The sequence below is a fragment of the Hylobates moloch genome, unplaced genomic scaffold (assembly GCF_009828535.3).
Source record: "Hylobates moloch isolate HMO894 unplaced genomic scaffold, HMol_V3 SCAFFOLD_2, whole genome shotgun sequence".
Classification (NCBI taxonomy): Eukaryota; Metazoa; Chordata; class Mammalia; order Primates; family Hylobatidae; genus Hylobates; species Hylobates moloch.
The window spans coordinates 19554457-19581871 of NW_026652277.1; the positions used below are offsets into that span (position 1 = coordinate 19554457).

Consider the following 27415-nt stretch of genomic DNA (forward strand, 5'->3'; position numbering starts at 1 on the left):
GTACCCAGGAGTTCTGCCAACGTTTAGCAAACTATTGGCACATTCTCGGAAATAGCAACCAATGTCTTGCAATGTCTGCACCTGATCAAAATGTAATGTAGTTTATTCATTTTCTGACTCCATAAAATTAGCTTGAAAAGTTTAACTCTATACCATTGAAACAAAAAATATGACCCTTATTTTTAAATTCACATTTAGTTATGTAATTACCCAGTCAGTTGGTGGAGACCACTGCTAGTGTATATTCTGTTGATTTATTTAAAAAAAGTACCCTCTATTTAATAAAATACATTTGTTTTTCTTGAAAACCATTTCAGTGTAGTTACTCTATCAATATATAGTTTTTGACCTTGACACTTTATTCTTCTTTAAATATTATTTCAAAACATACCAAGTATATAGGAGTTACCAAGATGAAGCATATTTGTGGTTAATTCAAAACTTTTAATGAGAAACTGCAAACTTTAAGTTAAAATATGTAAGATATTTTTATTTCTTGTAAGTTTTTTAATGTTGACATTTGATTATACCCTCAGTGATAATTTTTTAGTTAAAAATATGCTAACACCTTCTGCCCTGTCCCACAGACTATTATGGGCATATTAGAGTGACTTGTCATAGGCTTTAGAGTCAGAGAACTCAGGGTTCAAGATTTGGCTCTATACTTTTCAACCTTTAATAACTGTGAAAAGGGGCCTTATGCGGTGGCTCATGACTGTAATCCCAGCACTTTGGGAGGCCGAGGTGGGTGGATCACTTGAGCTCAGGAGTTTGAGACCAGCTTGGGCCACATGGAGAAACATCATCTTAACAAAAAGTATGAAAATATGCCATCTCAACATAAAGTACAAAACTTAACCATGTCTGGTGGCGTGTGCCTGTGGTCCCAGCTACTTGGGAGGCTGAGGTGGGAGGATGGCTGGAGCCTGGGAGGCAGAGGTTGCAATGAGCTGAAATGCTGCCACTACACTCCAGCCTTGGCAACAGAGCAAAACAAGAAAGAAAGAAAAGAAAGAAAGAGAGAGAGAGAGAGAGGGGGAGAGAGAGAGAGAGAAAAGAAAGAAAGAAAGAAAGAAAGAGCAGAAAACCAGTACATTAAATTTCTCTAAGCCAACATTTTTTCTCATTTGTACAATGTATTAATAACTATATCATAGGAATCTTGTGAGGATTAAATTAAAGAATAAGCACAATGTGGTTAGTTATTATATTACTTTTAATGTTAAATTTAATCATTTAATTAATATTTAATATTATATTGAATAATATTTGTATTTAATTATCTGAAATGTTTTATTTTTATCTTATTTAACATAATAATAATGCTAGAACCATAGCTATAGCTTTGTTAGTTATTATTATCTTTTTAACATTTTTTTAACTCCACCCCACCCACTCCCCCGCCACTGCCAGCTCGCCTTATGTTATTGGTTAGAAAACAAGTGAAAATATAATTTAGGATTCATTGTGGAGGAATATGCAATAATGCAATGGTCATTAAAGCCTTTAATAAGTCATTGTGAGCTTATCCTTTGATGTTGTTTTATGAAAGCACTCTACGGGGGTTTGGACATTCTCTTGAAGGAAATAGATAAAGGTAATTTCTGGTGAGACTCACATAGTCTTGGAGAGGAAAGCAGGATGATCCCTAAGAGAGAGTAAGGATTTCTTGGCAATGTTTTGCACAAATGAGACAAAGGGAACAAACTTGGGGTCTTATTCAAGCGACTATTATAAAATGATTGAAATGAATGAGATACTGCAGCAAATTAAGTAAAGACAGACAGGAAGGAGGAGGAATGCACATCAAAGGGAAAAGGTCAAATCTACTAGGATGGTTCAGCAAAATTCAAAGTGGAAAATGTAACATCTGTTCTTCACCTCTGAATATAGTTAAAGGTGATGAATTAACTGAACTAATGTATGAAAAATGCAAATGCTTATATCATTTCCTGGCATTAGTAAGTACTAAATGAAGCTTAGCTATAATTACTATTACTTTTCTTTTTTTTTTTGAGACAGAATCTCGCTCTGTCGCCCAGCTTGGAGTTCAGTGGCACAATCTCAGCTCACTGCAATCTCTGCCTCCTGGGTTCAAGTGATTTTCCTGCCTCAGCCTCCCAAGTAGCTAGGATTACAGGTGCCTGCCACCACGCCTGGCTAATTTTTGTATTTTTAGTAGAGATGGGGTTTCACCATGTTGGTCAGGCTGGTCTCGAACTCCTGACCTGAAGTGATCTGCCTGCCTCAGCCTCCCAAAGTGCTGGGATTACAGGTGTGAGCCAACACACCCAGCCTACTACTACTATTTGTACTTCAACTATTACTATTATGTTACGTTTGTTTCTATGTAATACCTGTTTGGTGTCAGGCTCAGATGAGGAGAGAAAATCTGTCATATATAACTTAATTATTGCTTGCTGTGCACTGGATTCTGTGTTATGTGCTTTACATGCATGATCTCATGTAATACATACAGCAAAGCAGGTTCCATCAGGTAGGTTCTGTGATCATCTCCTTTATACAGATGAATAAGCTGAGATTTAGATTGAGTGAATTGCCCAAGACCACAGCTGGGATTTGACCTCTGGGCAGTTTGGTTGCTAGGAACCATTAGGAACTGATTTAATGCTTCCTCATCACAAGGGATTGTCAGGGACAGAAAGCAGGTGGAGATCCTCTGGGAAGCTGGAACATTATAGTATTTAGTGTCCCAAGAAGAGAAGAACAGCAAAGCAAGAGGTAATGATACAGCACCATTTTTTCTTCCTAAAGAATTAGGACCTCATGAAGAGAACTGTTCACATATACGGCAAAGGAATTGATGAGGACCTTGTCATTCTTTTAACCACATTGTGTTGACTTGGGGACATACCATCATAAACCTTTTAATAATTACAAGATAAATAAAAAAGCTGTCAAAACATAGAAGACAGGCCATAGCATCATGTTAGTGCCAAATTGTATCACAGTGAGAAATTTTATTTTAAGTTTTCCTTTTTTAGATTCTTTGAGCTAAAAGTCCTTTTCAAATATAATCTTATCAGTGAGGACCATCCTGATATTTCCCATTTAATTGTGCAGATTGATCGCCCCATGTCCATTTCTTGTCTATTTGACTCCCATGAGTCTTTTCCTCTAGTGTATCATAGAAATGACTTCTATTGGGCCAGATGCATAATCCCAGCACTTTGGGAAGCTGAGGCAAGTGGATCATGTGAGGTCCGGAGTACGAGACTCGCCTGGCCAGTCTCTACTGGTGAAACCCTGTCTCTACTCAAAATACAAAAAATCAGCCTGGTGTGGTGATGGGTGCCTGTAATCCCAGCTACTGTGGAGGCTGAGGCAGGAGAATTGCTTGAGCTCAGGAGGCGGAGGTTGCAGTGAGCCGAGATCAGGCGACTGCACTCCAGCATGGGCAACAAGAGTGAAACTGTCAAAAAAAAAAAAAAAATTACATTGTTTACCATATGTCCCTTTCCTTAAGTGTAAACCCTATAAAGGCAGGCATTTCTGTCTTTTTTATTTACTTTTACATTTCCAGAGCCTGGATGGGTACCTGGCACGTTAGGCACTTAATAAGTCATTACTGAATGAATGAAAGGCACCTTTTCAGGGTGAGTAGGTTGCAATGCTAGTTTGGAGCAATGGGTGAGTTACTTTTCTTCCAAAAATCCAACAGGTTCAAGAAGGAATTTCAGGGACCATTAGCCATGAAATAGTCCAGGACATGAATGAAGACATCTGCAAAGCAATGCAGGTCAAGTAGGAGAGAAATTGTAGAAGACAGCCCAGGCCATTTCATCCCTGAGGTGATGTTCAGCCCCATAATGGCGAGCACCTCAAAGCAGGACTGGAAAGTCAAGGAAATCTCACTCACCTTGACAGTGGTGACAGCTCTATTAGAAGGCATGATAGGTCAAAGTTGGCAAATGTAGCAAGAATGAAAATCGGGACCGGAAATCAGTGGCCTCATAAGGAGAATCAGCCCAGCAAAGCTGGTGTCAGTCATTAATTATTTTGTCCTAAGGTCACTATGTACTTGAAATGTTTTTGTAGTTTTACCGTTAAGTGCTTAGCAAAGTTTGCTGAATAATTTTGACATTGGCTTAGCTGAACTAAGGGGAAAAGCATTTCAGCCACACCTAGACAAATGTGGTTTGGAGTTTGGGATGTTCCAGAGGGAGAGGGCTGTTAGCTGTGGAGTTAAGAAACCGGGTGGGGTTCAGGGTAGCTGGGCAGAGTTAGAGACAGGGTGGGGGTGATTGGGCTTGGGTCGGCGTCCATGAGTTCCCTCCAGGCTGTTCTCTGGCAAAGAGGGTCTATGATCATGGGACATATTTGTTCTCTGGGACAAGTCAACCCACATGTCATGTAAAAAAAAAAAAAAAAAAAAAAACACCATTTGTTGCACCCTGGGACACGCTTTTAAATTTTCTCTGGGTCTCCTTGAAGGTCACCAGTGTGCGGGAAAGAGTCTGGACTGTTTGGTTCACTCCCGTTTTCCACATGTCTAATCTTTATGCTGATTCAAATGATTACAAAACTCCTAACAGAACAGTTTGACTGCTGGCACCGAAGAATTGTTTTGACAGGAAATCTCCTAATACAGCAAAAGGGTCGGTACAGGTTCAAAACAAGGGTGTTCATGCTGTGTTTTTATCATGTGCTCCAAAGTGCACTGAAGTTCATGACTGATGTTTGTCCGTGGAGTTCCCAGAGTGCTTTGTGGCAGAGATTTCGGGTGGAGGGAGCCTGGAGATGCCTTAGAAATGATAAAGAAACAAAACAAAACAAAACTCTTCTATGGGGTGCTGGCTGATCCCATGCTTATTGGATGGCACACTCAACAGAGTAGTTTGTGGGTCTGTTTGTTTCGTTTTGTGGATTATGGTTCTAGATTTAAAGGGAGTATGTATCTAATCTGGCTTCCCACTACTGGATTATTGGGATTAACATTCTTCTTCTTTTTTTTTTTTTTTTTTTTGAAATGAGATCTTGCTCCCTTACCCAGGCTGTAGTGCAGTGGCACAATCATGGCTGAATGCAGCCTCAAACTCCTGGGTTCAAGCCATTCTCTCCATTCTCTCTCCTCAACCTTTGGAGTAGCTGGGACTACAGGTGTGCACCACAGTTCCCAGCTAGAATTACCATTTCTTTAATCCAGTGTTTGTCAAAGTATGATCCCTTGCACATTGAACCAGAAGTGTAGTTTTAGCAAATCTGGACTTGACCAAAACATTTGTAAAATATCTTATAAAACGTTATATAAAGTTTACTTTTTACTAAAAAGTGTACATGATAAGAAATTCCATTTCATTTATTTGGTATCACAAAGATCTATTTCCACTGCAAAGTAAGATTAGGGGTGTTTGGTGGCATGCAGTATTTGGTACTCCCTAAAATGGTCTGGCATCAAAATGAGGTTTGAGAGTAACTTCTGGGAACCAATTTTTTAGTTCTTATGAGGACGTACCATAAATGATTTGTGAAGTTTTTTCTTTATGTTGAAGCCAGATTTCCATACTCTTAAAACTTCAGGCATGGATCTGGGTGGCCAAAGAAGGCAGAGAGGGACAGAGCCAGTTCAGCAAGGTTGTGAATAGATGTATGAAACTCTTCTCACTAAATTAGGCTTAACCCAATACACAGCTTTCTAGCAAAGTTCAGCAACACTTATGATCACAGTGGATTGTCAGTAGCAAGTGTAGGACTATTAATGAGCTTGCATTTATGATTTAATTTAGAGTGCAGGTCTAACTTCAGGAAAATGGCATGCAGTAGACCTGCAGAGCATTTGAGATAAAGCCTTTTTTCTGTTTGGAAACAATTTCTATTAGGCAGACATGGAACAATTTTCTTTTAAACCATGGATCTCCTCTTACTGGTTAGTATTGAGGGGTGCAACTCACTTTCTAGAAATAGAGTCTTCCTAAGTTCCACAGGGCACATCAGCTGCTCTTTCCTACTTTGCTCAACTTCGACTGGTCATTGACTCTCAATCATGTTCGTTGTAAAAGACATTGTAATGTGTAGGAATTGCAAAAGTAGGATCCCTGCCCTCAGAGGACTATAGGTCTAAGAGAGGAATAAGTAAAACACAAAAGCACTTAGAATATACGATGTCATTTGCTTGAGAACCAGATCATATTGCTGAAGGACTGAATGCGTCAGATGCAGACAAGCGAATTTTCTTTCTAGGAGCTGGGGTATTATTAGACAAGGGTTCTTGAAAGAAATAACATTTGAATTGAACTTTAAAGGGTATATGTGATCTTAGTAGGTAGAGTTAGAGGCAGAAAGCATTTCAGTTAAAGGGATCAGAAGGCCGGAAAAGCAGGCCGGGCACAGTGGCTCACGCCTGTAATCCCAGCACTTTGGGAGGCCGAGGTGGGTGGATCACGAGGTCAGGAGATCGAGACCTTCCTGGCTAACACAGTGAAACCTCGTCTCTACTAAAAATACAAAAAATTAGCCGGGCGTGGTGGTGGGCGCCTGTAGTCCCAGCTACTCGGGAGGCTGAGGCAGGAGAATGGCATGAACCCAGAAGGCAGAGCTTGCAGTGAGCCGAGATCGCGCCACTGCACTCCAGCCTGGGCGACAGAGTGAGACTCCGTCTCAAAAAAAAAAAAGAAGGCCGGAAAAGCTGAGCGCTTGGCCTGACTGTCAGGGAAGTGGGGGGATTTTTCAGAGACAAGGATGGGAAGGTTCATTGGCACCTGTTCTTCGAGGTTCTTGTGCAAGGCTAAAGAATGTAACCTACTTATGACCTGGGAGAAGCAACTGTCAGAATTGTTGTAGAGGAAACCTCGTCATGGGGCAGATGATTCATCGAAATGACTTCTCTGGCACCCTCTAACAGCATCACTCCTTAAGCCAATCATATCTTTCTCAGAACGAAGGTCCAAAAATTAAATCATACATGCAAAGCAGTTCGTAGGTGCCCCATAGTATGTGGTTAGCCTTATAATGCTTACTTAGGATCCAATATAGGAAGTGGTGCAGAAGGCAGAATTGTATGCCATTTAGTTTTTCAGTTAATGTTCAATAATATGGCAGCAATAGGAAATAAACAGAAAAGAAATGCTGGATGGAGTTAGTAGCTCTTTCTCAGTTTTACTCATTGATTGTGTCAGAAAAAGTAGGTAACTGAAGGTTGTAATGTGCATCATGGATGTAATAGAATGCTATGGTTTTTATTCAAGAAGAACAATCCAAGAAGCTAAAAAGATAAAATGGAATAAAGTTCATTTTTAGAAATATTTTTAAGTAGAATTTTTGAATAACTAAGTTAGGGTTATGCCAGCTAACGACCTTGAAAATTAACAGTCACAGAGGTAGTAAAAGGTCCAAAACTTAGCTAGAAAATAAAAGATAAGTAAGATGGGAATAAAGGTACTGTATGGTGTGTGTGTGCACACATGTGCACTAGTGAATGTTCAATCTCTTCCCAGAATGCTCAGCTAAGCATAAATAGGATTTAGAGTTCTTATTGTGAATTTCTGTTTTATAGCAGAAATGGAAATCCAAAATGTGATTAATTCAAATTTTTTAAGACATCAACAGCAAAATTTGTTTCCTTCAACTTTCTATTTTCCTTTCAAAATAAAATAAAATATGAGCATTTGAGAATCAGAGAGATGAGAGATTTTTGTCATCTCTCTCTAGTTCAATGTCTTGTAAAATATGGGACATTTCGATTAAGAGAGAATAGCTTGACATGTTGATTTTTTTTGATGTGTGCAAAAGCACTCTATGCAAATTTATTTCCGAAATTTTTGTAACATTTTTCTTGAAAAAAATAACCTTAGCAGCATTTTTCTGGAGCATTTTCTTCAGACGGACTCCACAAAATTTGAGGACAATCAGTGGTGGGGATTATGAGTTCAAACACTGGTTCCTAGTTTATCCTTCCCCATTTCTTATTTTCAAGTCCTGTTTACACTATGGTTCTGGGAGAGTAATAAAGGAACCAGAAGGAAAAAAAATAGGTCAGGAGGAAGGGTTTGGGATTGCAGAGTGAGAGATCTTTTCTATTGTGGTAAAATGAGTTTTGCTATCTTTGAAGCTGATTTGAAACCAGTAGGAGAAAATTATGCTTCAACATTTGAAAACCTTTGCAGAAACTGGATCTTTTTCTCAGCTTGATTGTGGTGAAATGTATACAAAGATGTGATTTTGGTTTTCAACCCACACTGTGCTGCATGTATATCTTCCTCTGAGAAAGGAAAAGATTTTAAAAGCCAATTTTTGGAGAGGAAACAAAGCAATTAGGCGGGCGTGGTGGTGCGCGCCTGTAGTCCCAGCTACTCAGGAGGCTGAGGCAGGAGAATCACTTGAACCCTGGAGGCAGAGGTTGCAGTGAGCTGAGATCGTGCCACTGCATTCCAGCCTGGACAACAGAGTGAGATTCCATCTCAAAAAAAAAAAAAAAAAAAAAGAGAGCGAGAGAGAAACAAAGTATTACTACATCTGAATAGTTATGACAGAATCACTCCTGTATGTGTCTAGTGATAGGAACTCTGTATATCAGTGTTTTTCAATTTAATTTCACAGTGTTTCATAGATTTTTGAGTTATGACAATGTTGCATAGCAGATAAAAGCATTTCTGTTTCTAACAACTGTAACTATTGTCAGGCTAAATATTATCTTTTGGCTAGCTTAAAGTTGTTAAACTCAGATGTTTCCTAGGTGTTATTACAAATTACATTGCAGGTACTTAAAAACTCATACAAAAACGTATCTTATCTTCTGGTAATTAATATTAGCCATAGATTGCCCACATTGAAAGAAGCTTAGAAAATATGTGATTCTATCTAAACTGAAAATTCAGTTAAAGATTTGAAGATGACCTCAATAAGTTGTTTGCATTTCACTGAATATAAATTGATCGTTGAATTCTGTGGTGATAAAATAACATTAGTGATATTCTGATAAAAGCTATTTACTTTTTAGATCAGTAAAATAAGGGAGGGAAGGTGAAGTGAGATAGAATGAGAAGGAGAGAGAGGGAGGGGAGTTGAAGGGAGATAGAATAAGAGAGAAAGGGAGGGGAGAGAGGGAGAGAGAGAATTAGATGATATAACTGTAGCAAACTGGGACTTGACAAAGGTTTTCTAGGTCACCATTATTTCTATTAGTTTGTATTCAAATCCAACTCCATAGATTGTTCTTCGCCCCCATAACTCAGTCTCCCTTTCTTCCAGGGTAATACAGTTCTTAGTTGGGCACATGGCTATTAGCTTATGAAGTATTTTCTCATACACCCATGCATCTAGATATGACTATGTGACTAAGTTTTTGCCCATTGTGAGTAGAAATGATGTGTGAAAAATCTCTCTTACTTTTACTTTAAAAAGTAAAAGATTGCTTCCTTTCCATGTGGGCTGGAATGTGGACCTGATAACCCAGCTTCAAGTACATATTCAAGGGCCATGCCCTAGTGGATCGATGAAGTGGATGGCACCAGCGTTCCTGAATGACCTAATGGAGCAAAACTACTCTCTCAGCCTGGCTGCCTGCCTGCCTCTGGAGAGAAAAATAAACTTGTAACTTCACTGAGCCACTATTCGGGGCTTTGTTATAATAGCTTAGTCTATCCCTTAATTATTTCAGTGCTTGAAGTATATTCTTTAAAGCTTTAATGTGTTTTCCTTCCCTCTTATTTGGTCCTCAACATAGGTTTTGCATCAATGGAGTAATGTGTCCTACTTAACAAAATGCCAGAAAGTAAGTGCCTTGGCGGGGCTTGAAGCAGCTTCCAGCAGCATTGCCACAATGTGTCCCATAATGATCAACCCTCATGAATTTTGAGAATATGCATAGTAAAGACATTTAGACTGGGCTCGAGCAAGAAAGAATTTGTCAAGTCGTTGAAAATAAGTAAGAATGACTGTTCTATAAGCTATAAATGTACTTTTTACAAATTATTGGCTATAAGATATGTGGATATAAATATTTGGAAAATATCACGTGGGCATCACATGTTTTTTTATCAGACTCTTGATTTTTTTTTTTAAAGAGATAGAGTCTCACTCTGTCACCCAGGCTGGCATGAGATTATGCCACTATAGCTCATTGCAGCCTCAAACTCCTGGGCCCAAGTGATCCTCCCGTCTCAGCCTCCTAAGTATCTGAACTATAACCACACACCAGTATATAAAAATAAAATAAAATAAAATAAAAGCTGATTGCCATCTCTTGGATTTAAAAAATGTATTTTCTTGGAAAAGAGCATAAACACTTAAAGAAACATTAAGGTTGCAAATTCCATTAGTAAATACGATCTTGAGTCTAGCTGAAGTAAAATATTTTTTTTTCTGTGAATGATAGAATTCCCAAAGAAAATCTCTGGATAACTATAGTAGTCAATTCTAGGCAAACTCCTTTAATTTATAATGTGCTGATTGGCATTTGGATTATTTAATCCATCAATAAGCTATCCTTACCCCCGATAGTTAATTGAAGCTAAAATGGTTTAAGGTATTTCTGTTTTATTAGTTGCATTGCATAGTTTTCACAACTTAATTTGTTTTTATTGCTCAAATAAATCATTTTGTGTCTTTTTTCCACTAACACTTTTCAGCTTCAAATTGCCTTGTCATCTCCCACATATTAGAGAAGATATATAAAGCGAACCCTGGCTTTTTCTGGGTGTCATAGTATTTTGAAATGGCTTTCATTAGGCATTTTGATTTTCAACAGTAAACTTGAGTCATACCATGGGGAATTAAGAAGAAGCAGAGGATTTCTCCTCCACAAATATATAGAATATTTCCTTTTTAGCTCAGTCTAATCGCAAACTTCCTTAGTTTGTGTTGATGCCACTGCCTTACACAGGTTGACTGGTCTTTAAATGAGTGGTTTTGTCTCTGCCTGTATCATTAGCCAGTGAATCATTGCAGAATCTAGGGATTTTTCTTAAGCATGCATTAAGAGGAAAAATAACATCCCTTCATTCAGGGGACTAGAGCAATGATAGCATAGGTAATTAAGACCCTGAAAATGACAACTTCCAAAATACCCTAAAGAATAAAATGCGAAGTGTAAGCCTGATTACATTTGAAATATTTAGGCTCTGGTTAGATTTGATGATTTATAAAATACTATGAGAGTATCAGAGTGCTGGGCACATAGAATGTACTCAACTAAGGTGTGCTGATTTCTTGGTAAATGTTATTCATCTAGAATGATGTGGATGCTGTTTTATGTAAATTCTGGCAGTCAGTGAGCTTTACATCTCTATGTATGATGGTGCAAATCAATTGTGCCATTATTTATTCAATTTTAAATGCTCATTATGTACTAGACACTTTGCCAAGTGCTTGCATTTTGACAAATACCCTTGTTTAGTGATTTATATATTAGACATAGGTACATAATAGAAAGCCTTGCATTGCAGACTGAGAAGGTTGTACTGACTTCGGCAGGTAGTGGGAATTCATTGCACACATATGATCAAGAAAATGCAGTAAGAGTATGTTTTAGAAGGATTAATTTAGGTGTGTCTTATAGGATGAATTAAAGTGTGAAGGAATTAAAGATGGGACCCCAGTTTGGAACTTACTGTGGGTAATTCAGGAGACAAGTAGATAGTGTAAAACTGTGGCCGGTCAATCTCTGATTTTTGTGGTCAGTGAGTTGATTGGGTTCTCTTGGCCATTCTGAATGTTTGGAAACCCCTAATCTAGGGACTTTTCTTTCCTTCTGTTATGTTATTGGAGGAGAAAATATATTATGGTGAGTTTTGAAACAAACTTTTAGTTGTTTTGACTCATGTGGACTGATGTTATTTTGAAGTAGCAAAACCATTCCATGTAAGAAACCGCAACATGAGATAACATTTTAGACCATAACTGGAGGATTTCAAAACATTGAAAACACAATGTATGATAATCAGTTCTTTAAAGCTTGGGTGACTACTCTTTGACGTGTATTTATGAATAATTTTTTTGATATATGATGGTAACTATTACATGGCAAAGTTGAATAGTGATACTTAAAGTTCATTTTCTATTTAGAATCAGTGAGACAAAAACCCTCTCTATTATACTTTTCTTAAAAACACACTTGCAGTAATACTCCCTAATCCATGCGGCATATGTTCCAAGACTCCCAGAGGATCCCTGAAAGCTCAGATAGACCCAAATCCTATATGTACTATAATTTTTCTATACATACATGCCTATGATAAGGTTTAAATAAATTATGCACTGTAAGAGATTAACAACAATAACTAATAATAAAATGGAACAATTATAACAGGATACTGTAATGAAAGTTATATAAATGTGCAATCTCTCTCTTTTTCTCTCTCTCTCTCAAGGTATTTTATTGTACTGACCTCATCTATTTTCAGGCAGCGGTTGAATGTGGGTAACTGAAACTTTGGAAAGCAAAAGCTGAGATAAAGGGGACTACTGTATTAAAGTTAGAAAGGTTGCTGAAGTGATATTTTGGAGTCTTCTATGAAGTAAAGTATTCAGGACTTTCCATGAGTTACCTATATTCCCCCAACATCATCTGTCTTCGCTTTCATTATTCTTTTTCTATTTTCTTATTCTTTTAATGCCTGTACCTTATGTCATGCTGTTATTACCCCCAGAATGTTTAATTTCAATTTCTGCATCTTCAAGAACCATTTGACATACTATAGAAATCAGCAAAGATGATTCATAAAAATAACTTTGCACGTTTTTGATTCTTAGGAGTTTGCAAAAACACTTTCTTATCAATTATCTCGTTTTAATTTTCTTAACAATCTTTTGAGATCCAGAATGTTATTTTCCAATTATTACACAAGAGTAATTTAAAATTAGGTTGTGCTCAAATGAGCCCTGAGCCTGCCTACATCTTTGAATGAGTTGAGCGTTTTTTCCAATATCTCAGTTACTTCCCATTTCTCCAGTTTCTGAAATTTGTGTGTAACATGCGAATTTTTTTTTTTTTTTTTTTTGAGACGGAATTTTGCTCTGTCACCCAGGCTGGTGTGCAGTGGCATGATCCCAGCCTACTGCAACCTCTGCCTCCCAGGTTCAATATCTGCCTCCCGGGTTCAGTAGATTCCCCTGCCTCAGCCTCCTGAGTAGCTGGAATTACAGACATGTGCCACCATGCCTGGCTAATTTTTGTATTTTTGGTAGCGACAGGGTTTCACCATGTTGGTCTGGCTGGTCTTGAACTCCTGACCTCAAGTGATCCACCTGCCTTGGCCTTCCAAAGTGCTGAGATTACAGGCACTGCACCTGGCCGCCAATTTCTTTTCTTTTCTTTTTTTTTTTTTTTGAGACGGAGTCTTTCTCTGTCCCCTAGGATGGAGTGCAGTGGCGCGATCTCGGCTCAGTGCAAGCTCCACCTCCTGGGTTCACGCCATTCTCCTGCCTCAGCCTCCTGAGTAGCTGGGACTACAGGCACCCACCAACACGCCTGGCTACTTTTTTGTATTTTTAGTAGAGACGGAGTTTCACCGTGTTAGCCAGGATGGTCTCGATCTCCTGACCTCGTGATCCGCCCGCCTCAGCCTCCCAAAGTGCTAGGAATACAGGCTTGAGCCACCGCGCCCGGCCCAATTTCTTTTAAGAATGGAGCCTTTCACTTTCTCCCCCATTGACTCCTTTACACTGAGAATCTTTCAATGCTTAACGCTAAGACTAGTTACAAAGACTTAATTAATAACTGTGAGCACTTTCTAATTCAATGGAATATCTACTAGATTTACTGATTGACATCATCTATATGATGCCAGAGAACAGAATTTTTAACAGAACATTCCTACTTTTTGACAAGATGTGACAACAAAAATGTTAAAGATTTGTTACATTATTGAGAAAATGAAAAGGGTCAAAGAATTTCAATAATTACAGTACTAAATAAAATTTGCTCCTAATTATTGAAACCGCCAAAAAGTTCTGATAACTTCTCCAGTTTCCTGTGGTAGAAGGCATGGTAATTTATTAGCAATTTCAAGTGATTGGGTCATGACAGTTCATATATTTTATATATCTTATTATTATGCAAAGCCCATATTGACCGTGTACTAATTCTTAGTGTCCTCCTCATTTAACTGAAAGAATGCCTAGCTTAACTTAATGTTCTAGTTACTTCTTCATGCAATCATCTTACGTTGTTAGACATTTTGGAAAGGTTTTGACTGCTGGTTCCAGCTCAAGTTCATGTATTAATACTTGACATGTTTCTGGTAATGCTGACATTGAGTGCTTACTAAGTGCCTAGTTAAGCGACTGGTAGACTTTTCTCGTAATGGATTCCTAAATGATGGAACTCCAGCTGATACTGAAATAATTTGACTGTTTAAAATAAGATTCTGGTTCACACAAAGTTAGAGCTGCTTGTTTTTCCTCCTAAGATCTTAAACGTTTCACTTATGTTCATTTCTGCCACTACTCCACACTATAAACATCAATGCATTATTATCCATTATTCTAGAGTAGCAACGTTAACCTGAGTATGCCACTAAAGACAAAGGGGTCAGGGCATTTCCATTCTCTAATTAAGGAAAGCAAGAAGCCCAGAAGAGGGTGAATATCATCAGGAAGCCAAAGAAATGTTTAGGTTAATAATGGAAAAGCAAAGGAAGAGGTTAGTGAAGTTTGAAAAAAATCAGGCCAACAGCTAGTAGACCCAGGACTTAAATCCAGTTCTGTCTGAGTCCAAAGTCAGGTACTTCTTTTTCAATCTTGCTGCCCTGCTTCCATAAATAGATGTCACGAAGCTCTGTGGTAGAGCTAAATCGATGAATCAAATATAATAGCATGAAAGATTTCAAAGGACAAATATTAAGGTCTGAACTTGGATTCAAAGAAACAACTCTGAACGAATGGATGAGATGTGGATAAACAGTAGCATATGTCAGAAAGATTTGTTAAATGTAAGTTCAATATTGGCCAACATTCTGACAAGGCCAACCAAGATTATGCCTTGAACAGTGTTAAAAGCAGAACAGTATCAAGAACAAATAAAATGAAACCACTGTTATATAGTGGTTGCTTGTGCTTGAGTCTTGGTTTTGCTTTTGCTTTTGTTTTTCCTACACTACCAGGGAAAATTTGGCCATTAAAATTTATTTATTTATTTATTTTTTTTTTTGAGACAGAGTCTCGCTCTGTCACCCAGGCTGGAGTGCAGTGGCCTGATCTCGTCTCACTGCAAGCTCTGCCTCCTGGGTTCATGCCATTCTCCTGCCTCAGCCTCCTGAGTAGCTGGGACTACAGGCGCCCACCACCACGCCCGGCTAATCTTTTGTATTTTTAGTAGAGACAGGGTTTCACCGTGTTAGCCAAGATGGTCTCGATCTCCTGACCTCATGATCCACCCGTCTCGGCCTCCCAAAGAGCTGGGATTACAGGCGTGAGCCACCCCGCCCGGCCACTAAAATTTCTTAAGAAAAAAATTGCAAGTTAAAAATGCGTATCTTATACGGAGTAGTGAAAAGCATGAGAGGTGTTTAGTTAGCTGTAAGGTAGCCTTGGTGGCCGTGATAGTTGCCATCAGAACTCCATCCTCTTCTTTTCACTATGCAGATTATTTTGTCCAGATTTAATATTCATAGCATGAAATTCAAAACTGAAAATCATCATTCTCTCTCTATTTTATGTCTGTATAGGTTACTCTACTTCCTACATGAGTTTATAATTGTTGACCTCAAATGAGTGATTGGTCACAAGGAACACACAAAAAATAATCCTGAGAACTTACGTCCCCTTTTCTTTTCTAGAATATTGAAATAGTTTGAATAGTGTCTTCTAGGATCAATCTTTTGTCTGCTCTTTTCATGCTATTTCTTTCTGCTTTCTTCAGACTTGAAAAAAAATTCAGAGAGAAGAATGGGTAATGAAAAGAAAAATTCAGTTTAAGCATTTTGTGTTAAATTCTATATGCCTCGCAATCATCCACTGTTCCCCCACCTCTGTACGTACTTGTTAGTGCTACGGAAGGGCATCTCTGTTTAGATCAGTGATGTGCAAATATTCACTGTCTCCAGATCTCTTTAAACTTTTTTTTTTTTTTTTTTTTTTAGCAGACAGGATCTCACTCCTGCCCTGGCTGGAGTATGGTGGCGTGATTGATCTCGGCTCACTGCAGCCTCAACTTCCTGGGCTCAGGTGATCCTCTCAGCCTCCGTGTAGCCAGGGCTACAGGTGTGCACCACCACACCTGGCTAATTTTTGTTTTTTTGTTTTTTTTTTTTTTTTTTTTGTAGAGATGGGGTTTTCCCATGTTGCCCAGGCTGGTCTCAAACTCCTGAGCTCAAGCGATCCACCCAACTCAGCCTCCCAAAGTGCTGGAATTACAGGCGTGAACCACTGTGCCCGGCCTAAACTTTTAAGAAGTATTGAGGACTTATTAATAATAATTTGTTTATTGTGAGTTATATCTCTCAAAATTTACTATGTCAGAAATTAAAGATGAGAGTTTAAAAAATTGCCCAACAACTTCTTTAAAAATATAAACCTCTACATCTTTACAAAAATGAGATTTTTATGAGAAAAAAATGCTGTAATTCTGAAATGAAAAAACTTAGAAGAGTCACAATATGTATTTATGTTTTTGCAAATCTCTTCAGCATTTAACTCAATGGAAAATGACTAGATTTGCATATCTGCTTCTGTATTCAGTCTCTCATGCTACCCTAAGTCATATAACCTCTGGACAATTTCACTGTATACTTGTGATAGAATGAGAATGAAAAAGATAGTGTCTCAGTATTATTATGAAAAGATTTTTTGACTTCATAGCTCCCCTGAAAGGATCTCAAGAACAGCTACAGGTTCCCAGAACACCCTACTTTGAAAACCACTTGTTAGGATATTAGTGTGTGGTTTTAAATCTTCTAATTGTGTCTTTTGTAGTTACCGATAACATGTTCTGTATACTAGAGTATGGATCAGTTATTCATTAAAACATAATAGTAGAGAAGCTAGTAACTGAAACTTGGAAATCAGCCAGGTGTGCTGGCTCATGCCTGTAATCTCAGCACTTTGGGAGGCCGAGGCAGGTGGATCACTTGAGGTCAGGAGTTTGAGACCATCCTGGCCAATATGGCAAAACCCCGTCTCTACTAAAAATACAAAAATTAGCCAGGTTTGGTGGTGGGCGCCTGTAGTCCCAGTTACTTGGGAAGCTGAGGCAGGAGAATCGCTTGAACCCAGGAGGCAGAGGTTGCAGTGAGCCGATATCGCACCACTGCACTCCAGCCTGGGTGACAGAGTGAGACTTTATGTAAAAAACAAAACAAAACAAAACAAAGACTGGAAAATAATTTATATGAGTGAAATGTTGCCTCAAGAATACCTAGGATAAATAAAAAGTGTGAGTACATGGATGTTCACAAGTGTATGTCACACATGTAAAATCTAAACACATTTCCGATTATTCAACAGAGAATGAAATAATAGAAATCACTCAAAATATCGATGGTGGCATAGACAGTATTTTCTTCTGTCTTGGGTGTAAAAGTGCTAAAACTTATTCAGGTCACTTGACACAAAAGTGAGAGTAAAATAGATTATTTCTTGAGCTAGTAGTAGAGGGCTTTTTATAATTCCATAGACAACTGTAGCAGGATGTAAGTCACTTACAAATGACATTAATGCAGAGCCAACCAAAAGAAAACACAACTTTGAATTACTTCTGCACAGCCCACATTCTGTCATGTAGAATTTTTTAATTGCTGTTTGCTGTGTGGTCTTGTGAAATAACACGCCTATCACTCCACTTCTGACGGCGCAAGATGCTTTGGTGTTCAACTGTGAGAAATTATTAATGAATTTGCTATAATTAAAGCACTCCCTTTTTGAAGAGCTTTCCTTTCACACCTTTAATTTTAAAAAACAAACTAGCAGACTGGGCTGTTGCTTTGCCAAAAGAATGATAAGAAAGTATCATTTAACAAATATTTATTGAACTGGGTGGATCAAAGGTGATATGAATTTCACTCCCTGATTCTGGGAGTGTACAGGACAACTGGGAAAGGATTCAAATGTATCTAGGATTTGGCATAAGTTCCAGATTTTATTTTTCAGGCCAAATTCTTTTTCTTCTGGCTATTGATCTCCAACAAATTGTTTGGCAACCTTCAAAACAATAATAATAAAAATGAACAGGAATGGATAACCAGGAGCAGGGTGCAGCGGCCTAGAGAGAGTTAGACCTACAATGAGATCACTATCTAAGAGAGGTTGGGAGAGGGGTGGCCTGAGGAGTTGGGAAGAAAAGCAGGTCAGTGGACAATATTGTAACCAGAATATGGCTGTAGGGCACAGACCAGCAGTCATTATCAGGGAAGCTCACTTGCAAGCAAGGGATACATTTTAAGTCAGGCAGATGGAACAGAGACAATGACAACATTGGAAGAGATGGTACTTGCACAGATCTAGGTGACCAAGTGATATCCATCCCAGAAGTTCCTCAAATGATGAGGTTTGAGGTGGGATTGGCCATCCCTATGAGACGTGCAGAGGGGTAGGGTGAGGCTGGCAAAATTAAGGAAAGCACAGTTACTAAAAAATGTCATTAAAAAGGGAGATGAGCTGGAAATCAGGCAAGATGTATTATCTGAGTATATAGAACAGAAATGTCACAATTTTGACAATGCCAACTAGCATTCTTTGGTGACTACTTCCAAAGGAATTTCAACTCTTATGAATGTTAATTAAATACTTTGGAGTAATTTGATATACATCTTTTTTTCAAGTTTAGCCCATGGCTTAATCTTGCAGAGGGTAGTAGAAAAAAATACCATTATCTCTGGGAAACATTTTTTATGATAATATAATAGAGCCCAAATTTTGACCCATTGCTTTATTGGAAAGATCATCCAGGACTAGTATTCATTTCCTCCTTGTTTATGATTTAAAGTGCTTGATCATTTTGGGACACGGTACTTCCCATTTTATACATATATATATTTTTATTTTTCTTCAAATTCATATGATGACAAGCTCTGTCTATTCTTTTCATTGCCAGTTATTTTTATTTCTCTTAATGGCCATGTCACTCCTGCTATTAATCATGCTCTTGGGACCATGAATTAACTCATTCAAGCCACTTGGGCCCCTCCGACTACACTGGAATGCAAATCATTAAATGACTCATTAATTGTTTTCAAACCACTAGGGTCTCATTTAATAACTTGCTGGAGCCATTCAATTAAATAGTGTCCTAGTGCCCTCAAAATGTATCCCTGTTTAATGACTCAGGCACTCTTAAAAAGAAAATTTATTAAGTGACCACAACTATGCTAGGGTTATAAAGTGGAGTGAGTTATTTTCTTGTTTGCTTTCCTTTCTTTTCCCTATCTGTGGCCTTCCCAACATGTCTTACTGGGGCACCAACTATGAATATGTATAAAGAGTACAAAAAACCTTGGAATATCGCAACTTTAAGAGATAGTATGTTTCTTGGCCTTAATTTTAGACATGCACAGGCAGGAAAAACATAGATCAAGAGAGGCCTTGACATTTTGTGCTCTGAGATGAACTCCAAATAGTGCCAGCAGGTAACCCATATAATTAAAATGAGGGCTAACCGTGTAGGCACTGGGTTAAGTCTTTCTCTGAATTTTCTCACTGAATTCTCACAAAAATACTACGGGGTTGTTGGTTTTTAAATTAGCCTGGATGTTACAGAGGAAGCCATTGAGGCTTAGAGTAGTGACAGGTAGAATAAGTAGCAGAACTGGGATCCTAACAGAGGCAGTCTTGCGTTTCAGGGCCCTTTCTCATTCATTCATTCGTTCATGTACTTATTCTGGTTTCAATTATTAATGCCCACTCTGTGACAAATTTGATAGCCTGCTGCAAGTAAAGGACAGGGAGGCTATTGTGTCAACTTTGGAGGATAGCCTTGGGCTTCCTCTAATTCCTTTAAACTCCATAGTCATGATAGAGAACTGTTCTTTTCATTTTGTTAATTAATTTTTTAAAAATTTTAATTTTGTTTTAAATTTCTATTTTAGATTCAGTGGGTATATGTGCAGGTTTGTTACCTGAATGTATTGTGTGTGATGCTGAGGTTTCGGGTACGAATGATCCCATCACCCAGGTACTGAGCATAGTACCCACTAGTTAGTTTTTCAGCCCTTGCCCCTCTTCTTCCCTCCCTTCCCTAGTGGTCCTCAGTGCCTATTGTTGCCATCTGTATGTCCATGAGTTCCTGATGTTTAGCTCCTATTTATAAGTGAGAATATGCGGTATTTGGTTTTCTGAGAACTGCTTTTTATTTTATTTTATTTTATTTTATTTTATTTTTAGTAGGACGAGGTTTCACCGTTTGCCAGGATGGTCTTCTCTGACCTCGTGATCCGCCTGCCTCGGCCTCCAAAAATCTGGATTACAAGGCCGCTTTTTTTTTTTTTTTTTTTAAATCAGGAACAGCTAAACCCCACATTTTAAACTGAACTATGTGTAACATAGAATAATTATTTAATACCATTTAGACTTCTTGTACTCGTGCAATATAGTTAGATGTGCATGCATCTGTATCTCACGTATTTCTCTCAGTGATACTGATAATTCCCGGCATGTATATGCTCCCTGCTTGTAGAAGTCTAGAATACATATAAGCCACTTGAAACTATTCAGCTCTGGGAAATTCCTGTCCCTCTCCTTGCTGCTTTCCTTGAGATTCCATCATTTCTGACTTTCCCATGTAGGGTCTGACTTCTGACCTCATTTCTTTCTCACTGATCTGCCATTGCACTCTTCTTCCTATGCAATTGCCTAGACATCTGTGATTGCTTCTCTTTTACATCTTTCTCTCTCTGTCCAGCGCTCCCACCCCCCAAAAATATAAGTACCCAGTTGAGGAGTTAGAATAAAGCAAAATATGCTGCATTCTCCTTAAAAAAAAAAAAAAAGAAAAGAAAAAAAAAGTATTGGGTACTTAGTATTTCTATTATCTGGATAGTAATACCAAAATGCAATATTATAGTGGTTTGTGTGTCACTCTATGTGGGTAAAAGCATATGATTTCTTGGCTTTCCATTTTTCTGTGTCCCAATTTAAAGTACCACACACAGCTGGCTTTTTACCTTCTCTCGCCTGCACTTTCCTTTGCCTCTTTCTCTTTTCTCCCGTTTTTCTTCCACAATCTTCTGTAATTACCTTTCACATCTATTAGATTGTGCTATAGAGTTTTGAATGATATTATCCCAGAGTCTAACATGGGAAATATTGTTTTCTGAGCTGTGCTCCTTAACTCCTCAAGCACCTACTGCAGGCGATGGAAAAAGAAAGCCACGGGTCTCCACCTCTGCCTCCTCCTTAAAAGCTTCCTGTGTCTTTCTTACAAAGAGATGAGGCCTAATTTTAGACCAGCTACCCTTGGGAGGTCGGTAACCTCTGGAGCGATTATAAAGCTAGGCATGATTGAGGAAACTTCTCTTTTGCTTGTAGATTAATTTCATTTAGCTGTTATAACTTAGTTTTTGAAGTAAAACCCAAGTCTAATAAACCAAAGAATTGGTTTCACCTTCAAATTCTCAATAAAGCCAAAGCCAAATATATTACATGTGAAATTGCTTCTTTGATTGAAAAAACTGGATTTTTGTTTTTACAGAATAAGTTAAGGGATCCTTACTGAAACAAAGAATAGCCTAGCTTTATTCTCATGTTAGATCATTCTCTCTTAATTTGCTTATTTATAGAAAAAAGAACTTATGTAAAGAGACACTGCTTTTCATTAAGGTAAAACAAGAGACTTTAGAATGACAGAATATTAATATTGACAATGTGGAGAAATATTCAAGTTACATTAATATTTACTGTACCTGGTACTCAGTAGCTACTTAATAAATGTTTACATATAACAATAATACTTAATAATTGCTTAAATATTTCTTTGACTATGTGCCAGCCACTGTCTAAGCGCTCTTAGTGAATTCTCACAACCACTTAAAGAGGTCTGTGCTATTATTATCTCTGTGTTAGAGATGAATGTCTGTGGCGTGGTGAACTTGAATGACCTAATTTGTCCAAAGTCATTCAGCTAGTAAGAAGTTGAGTTGGCATTCAAACCCAAGCAGCCTGGCTTCCAAGATCTGCTCTTAACCACTATACCACACTACCAGTCCAGTGCTGGCCCAAAGAACTTGCTTGTAGAATCACATGCCAAAAATACTTGTTGAAATAATTCTATGCAGGAAGACTTCAGATGCAAAGTTACAACTAGGACTCCAACTGAAATTGCTTAATGCTATGTACATAGTCATGTCTAGGCATATTGATTGCTGTAAATTCTTGACCAAGATAGTTCCTATGACTTCATCTTTGGCTATAAAAGTCCAATCCTATAGTAGAACTGTATTTAAAGGAAAGATAGCTTTTATAAATAAAGGTAGACTTCTTATAGTTTGGGATTTCTTCTGTTTTCTCCTGCAAACCATTCCTGTATTTGATGGTCACTTTCTGCAGCAGTATGTTTTGATGTTCTCTGGTGGGCCGGCACAACAATAAATCTCAATAAAGATTTTGTTTATCTGTAAATAAAACCTCTAGTATACACTACTAGCTAAGGCCCAGTCAGAAAGCAGGAGGAGCCTGGTTTTCTTACTGTTGGCCTAGTTGAAATGGTCTTTTTTTTGCCACTGTTAAAATTTGCCATTGTCGTCACAATCAGATTCACTCAAGGCAGTTCAATTCCATAGATATTTAGAGATCTAGGTTTGTTTTATATTACATCCTTAGGGCGTGGCTCTGACCTTCATCAAAGAAGGGTAATCTGTTTCAAGGGGGTTGGCATAGGTAATCATATCAGCATATGCACGCTATGGTGGGGGGACACCTAGGTGTGGTGATTGCTTTCATTCAGATGTGGCTGTGCTAGGAGTGCAGTGTGGATAAAAACATAGTGCTGAATTGTAAGCCCCACTGTATACTTACTTCCAAGGCTGAATATACATTCGAAGTGTCTGATATTCTCGATGTTTGTTGTAGGAAGCATTAAATCATATTTGGAAGAAAAAAGTACCATATCCAGTTATTTCATTGGTTGAAATAGCTGACGACTTATAATAATCTGTGGACTGCTTAAACTTTTTGTAGTGAATTCCTGTGTGTGCATTTTTATAATGGTCATTCTCAGTCTTAAATGTCTTTAGAAAGTCATGTAACATAAATACATTGAGAGAAGTTTTCCTAGCATAAGGCTGGTCATAAATTCCACTTAATAACTTTGGGGCTTGTTTTAAATCAGGTGGAAGCTCTGTGCAAAAAGATGGATTTGTGACCAATATAATAATGGCTCCTTTTGCAAGAAGCAATACTTCTGAAATTAAGGGGAATGCATTAGATGTATATGTAATAAATAATTGAAAATAATTTTGGAGACAGAACTTATTGTAAGTGAAATTGTCATAAGTGAAACAGTCCTTTACAGCGTTTTTACTTTCTCATCAGCATGTCATGTCAGAAATGACAACTCATGTCTCCTCAACTAGTTACACAGCCCTTCCCAGCACTGTTTCCTTTCTGGAAATCTGACAAGTGAACTTTGAAGAAGGAATCTATTCATGAGTAGAGTTTAGTAAATGACTTTACCAGTTAGGGGGGTCAACCATGCTAACAACTCAAATCCCATGAACCCTCTTCAGTGCCCTAGAGTTGGATTTGGTGTGATTCTCTTCCCACGAATGGAATAAACTCAGAGAAGCACCCAGAGGAGGAAGTCAATGCCCAATTTTTAGAAAGAGAAATTAGCCTGAACACAGCACCACAGGCTATAGTGCAGAAATGGTGAGAAACCTTCTGAATCATCCAAGGAAAAAGAAAGGTGCACGTCAATGAGAAAATAAATTTCTGCAGCATCTCTGATGTCTCCAAGATCCCAGAAATCCCTTGGAAACGTAAAACAAAAACAAACAAAAACAAAAAACAGGTGTTTTCCTTTTTTTTTATTAGCACAATCCTAGGAAGTTAATTTGTTTCCCAAACTTTTCTATGACATACTGTAAAATTCTCCTATATGCCCTGGTGCCATGAATCAGAGATTCATTTGAATTTTAACCACTTTCAATTTCGATTGGAATTTATATATTCCTGAGGGGACAAACCTGGGTTGGAGGACATTTATTTGGCCATATCTATTTGTAGATCCTTTTATTTGAACTACTTTTTTTTATTTGAATTTTTAAATATTTATTTTGAAATTTTAAGTTATAAACAGTTGATACCCAAATATTTTCTAATTTAACTGGCATAAGTATTTTTATTTTTATCTGCAATCTTACATCAGAACTATCAGGTTTTTTTTATTATTATACTTAAAGTTCTGGGGTACAAATGCTCATTATCACTGGTAATTAGAGAAATGCAAATCAAAACCACAATGAGATACCATCTCATGCCAGTTAGAATGGTGATCATTAAAAAGTCAGGAAACAACAGATGCTGGAGAGGATGTGGAGAAATAGGAACACTTTTACACTGTTGGTGGAACTGTAAATTAGTTCAACCATTGTAGAAGATAGTGTGGCGATTCCTCAAGGATCTAGAACTAGAAATACCATTTGACTCAGCAATCCCATTACTGGGTATATACCCAAAGGATTATAAATCATTCTACTATAAAGACACATGCACACATATGTTTATTGAGGCACTGTTCACAATAGTAAAGTCTTGGAACCAACCCAAATGCCCATCAATGATAGACTGGATAAAGAAAATTGGCACATATACAACATGGAATACTATGCAGCCATAAAAAAGGATGAGTTCATGTCGTTTGCAGGGACATGGATGAAACTGAACTACTTTTCTTAACAACTAGGGGAGGCCTTGAAACAGGGAGTCATAATTGTATCTAAGAGGATGATGATGAGTCTGGTGGTGTCACAGGGGTCAGGGGACAAACCAGCCCAGCGTGGTAGAACTGGGCACCTTCAAGACAGGTAAAGGGGACAGAAGTGAACAGCATCAAAAAGTTTCCACATTCTCTAGCCAAACGGTCCGATAGAAATTTGATGAAAACCACAAAAGTGAGCCTCCTTTGCAATTTTAAATTTCCCAGTAGCCATATTTTTTTTAAAGCCAAGCAATGGATGGAATTAATTTAAATATATTTTATTTTAATATATGGCATTATATGTATCAAAAATGTTATCATTTCATTGGGTAACAGATATAAAAATTACTTATTGGTATTTATTTTCCATGATTCTTCATTTGAAGTCACTGAAATCCAGTGTGTATTTTGCACTTAGAGCACATCTCATTTTGGACTTGCCCCATTTTACCCACTCAGTAGTCACACGTGGCTAGTGGCCACCGCCTTGGACAGCTCAGCTCTGAAATTCCCTTTGGTCAGGCCCCTGAATGAAGCTTTCCAACCACCATGTGAGATCATCTTCTGCCCTTGAAAAATCATGCTAAGGGCTGGGCATGGTGGCTCGTGCCTGTAATCCCAGCGCTGTAGGAGGCTGAGGCTGGTGGATTGATTGAGGCCAGGAGTTTGAGGCTGCAGTGAGCTATGATCATACCATTGCACTTCAGCATGGGTGACAGAGCAAGACTCTGTCTCTAAAAAAATTTTAAAAAGGAAAAGTAGGTCTGAGAAGGAAGCCCGCTTCAGAATCATGGTACCACTCCAGGAAGGTCCTGGAGCAGGTCAAGGTCAGGGGGCCCTAGCTGACCCTGCAATCTTTCACTTTCCTTCACTCCAGGCTTTCAGTTCAAAAGGTATCCAACTCCTCTTCTCTTGATCTGCCATGGTCTTGGCTTAGTTCTTCCACAGCCATTGAGAGCTGACTCAGCAACCAATCAGGCTGAGTCCAAGAAAGCAGCCCATGAGCTGACTGTATAACCTAACCGTGCAAACACAGCCTTGGCTTTGCACACAGAACCTTAGCTTTGCACACACATGGAAGAGAAGGCACATTCTGGCAAACCATGGTGCTCAATCTGGCACCAGAGAGAGGCAGAGAATTGCAAGAATTGCAGTTCAGAGCTTGAATACTGACCCAGAGCTAGGTTGCATTTTGGCTGGGTGCTTTGCTAGCTGTATAACGTTACACCAGTTTGTTAACTAGGTTTTCTGGATACAGGGGTTATTTTGGGGATTGAATGAAGGAATGAGTATAAAGTGCCAGACATAAATAAGTCCTCAATAAATGCTTGTTATAAGTAAGTCCTCAATGAATGCTTGTTATTAATATCTTCATAACAAGTGACATGGAAACTCCTGTCACTTTGCTAGGCAGATTTCTACCTTTGATTTTTTTAGATTTGAGCTTCGTGGATAGCAGTTCTGCACAATAGTGGGCTTTTGGTAAATAACACGATTGAGGAAGAAAGATAATTTTGGGCAGAAATTTACAAGTGCCATTAAAGTAAAATAAAATGGCATCAGGAACACTCTTCCTTAAGGTGTCTGCATGGCTCAGACTCTCAATTTATTTGGGTCTTTGGTCAAATCTCAATTTATCAGTGAAGTCTTTCCTGAGCATTTTGTTACACGGTAGCTTCTCTGCCTCACAAATCCCCAAATGTATCCATCTATCTGCTTAATTTTTGCATAGCTCTTAGTACCACCTGAGGTTCTTTATATTTACTTAATTATTGTCTTACTCCGTATTAAAACGTAACTTCCCTAAAAATGGGGAATTTTACCTATTTCTTTACTGCAATCCCCTGTCACCTAGAACAGTTTCTTGCACATAAGTTTCTGCCCTCAGGAGTTTTACACTCTTTTCTTTTCAGCAAAGCTCTTTTTGTCTGTGAGTACACTGCTTGTCTTGTTTAAACAGCCTCTATATCTCAGAATGATATGAGTCTACTGTTTCTTTTCTCCATGTCTCTTCCACGATTCCCTTCTTTTTTTTTTTTTTTTCTTGAGACGGAGTTTTGCTCTTTTCACCCAGGCTGGAGTGTAACGGCGCTATCTTGGCTCACCCAACCTCCGCCACCTGGGTTCAAGCAATTCTCCTGCCTCAGCCTCCCCAGTAGCTGGGATTACAGGCATATGCCACCATGCCCGGCTAGTTTTGTATATTTATTTTTTAGTAGAGAGGGGGTTTCTCCATGTTAGTCAGGCTGGTCTCGAACTCCCAACCTCAGGTGATCTGCCTGCCTCGGCCTCCCAAAGTGCTGGGATTACAGGCGTGAGCCACCACGCCGGACCAATTCCCTTCTTTAGTCAAGAGGGAATTAGGAAAGCAGTTTAGGGAACAAAAAATATAAGTATATGCTTCTGTATTGTATTTAAATTTTTAAGCTTTTTTAAGACTATATATAATATATATATAATATATATATATAATTTTTTTAAATAAACAGTTTTACATGTGAAATAAACACTTTTACATGTGAAAAGCTGACACCGTGAGAAATTAAATGATTTGTCCAAGACCTTGGAGCCAGTTAGTAACAGGGCTAGCAATAGATGTTGGATCTCCCTAAT

The 27415-nt window shown here is 38.2% G+C and overlaps 1 protein-coding gene across 1 annotated transcript in view; it reads left to right on the forward strand.

Annotated features, from left to right (window-relative positions):
* PLXDC2 (plexin domain containing 2) overlaps positions 1 to 27415 on the forward strand; it is a 463678-nt gene that overhangs the window by 52644 nt on the left and 383619 nt on the right. The gene's annotated exons all lie outside the window — the stretch shown is intronic.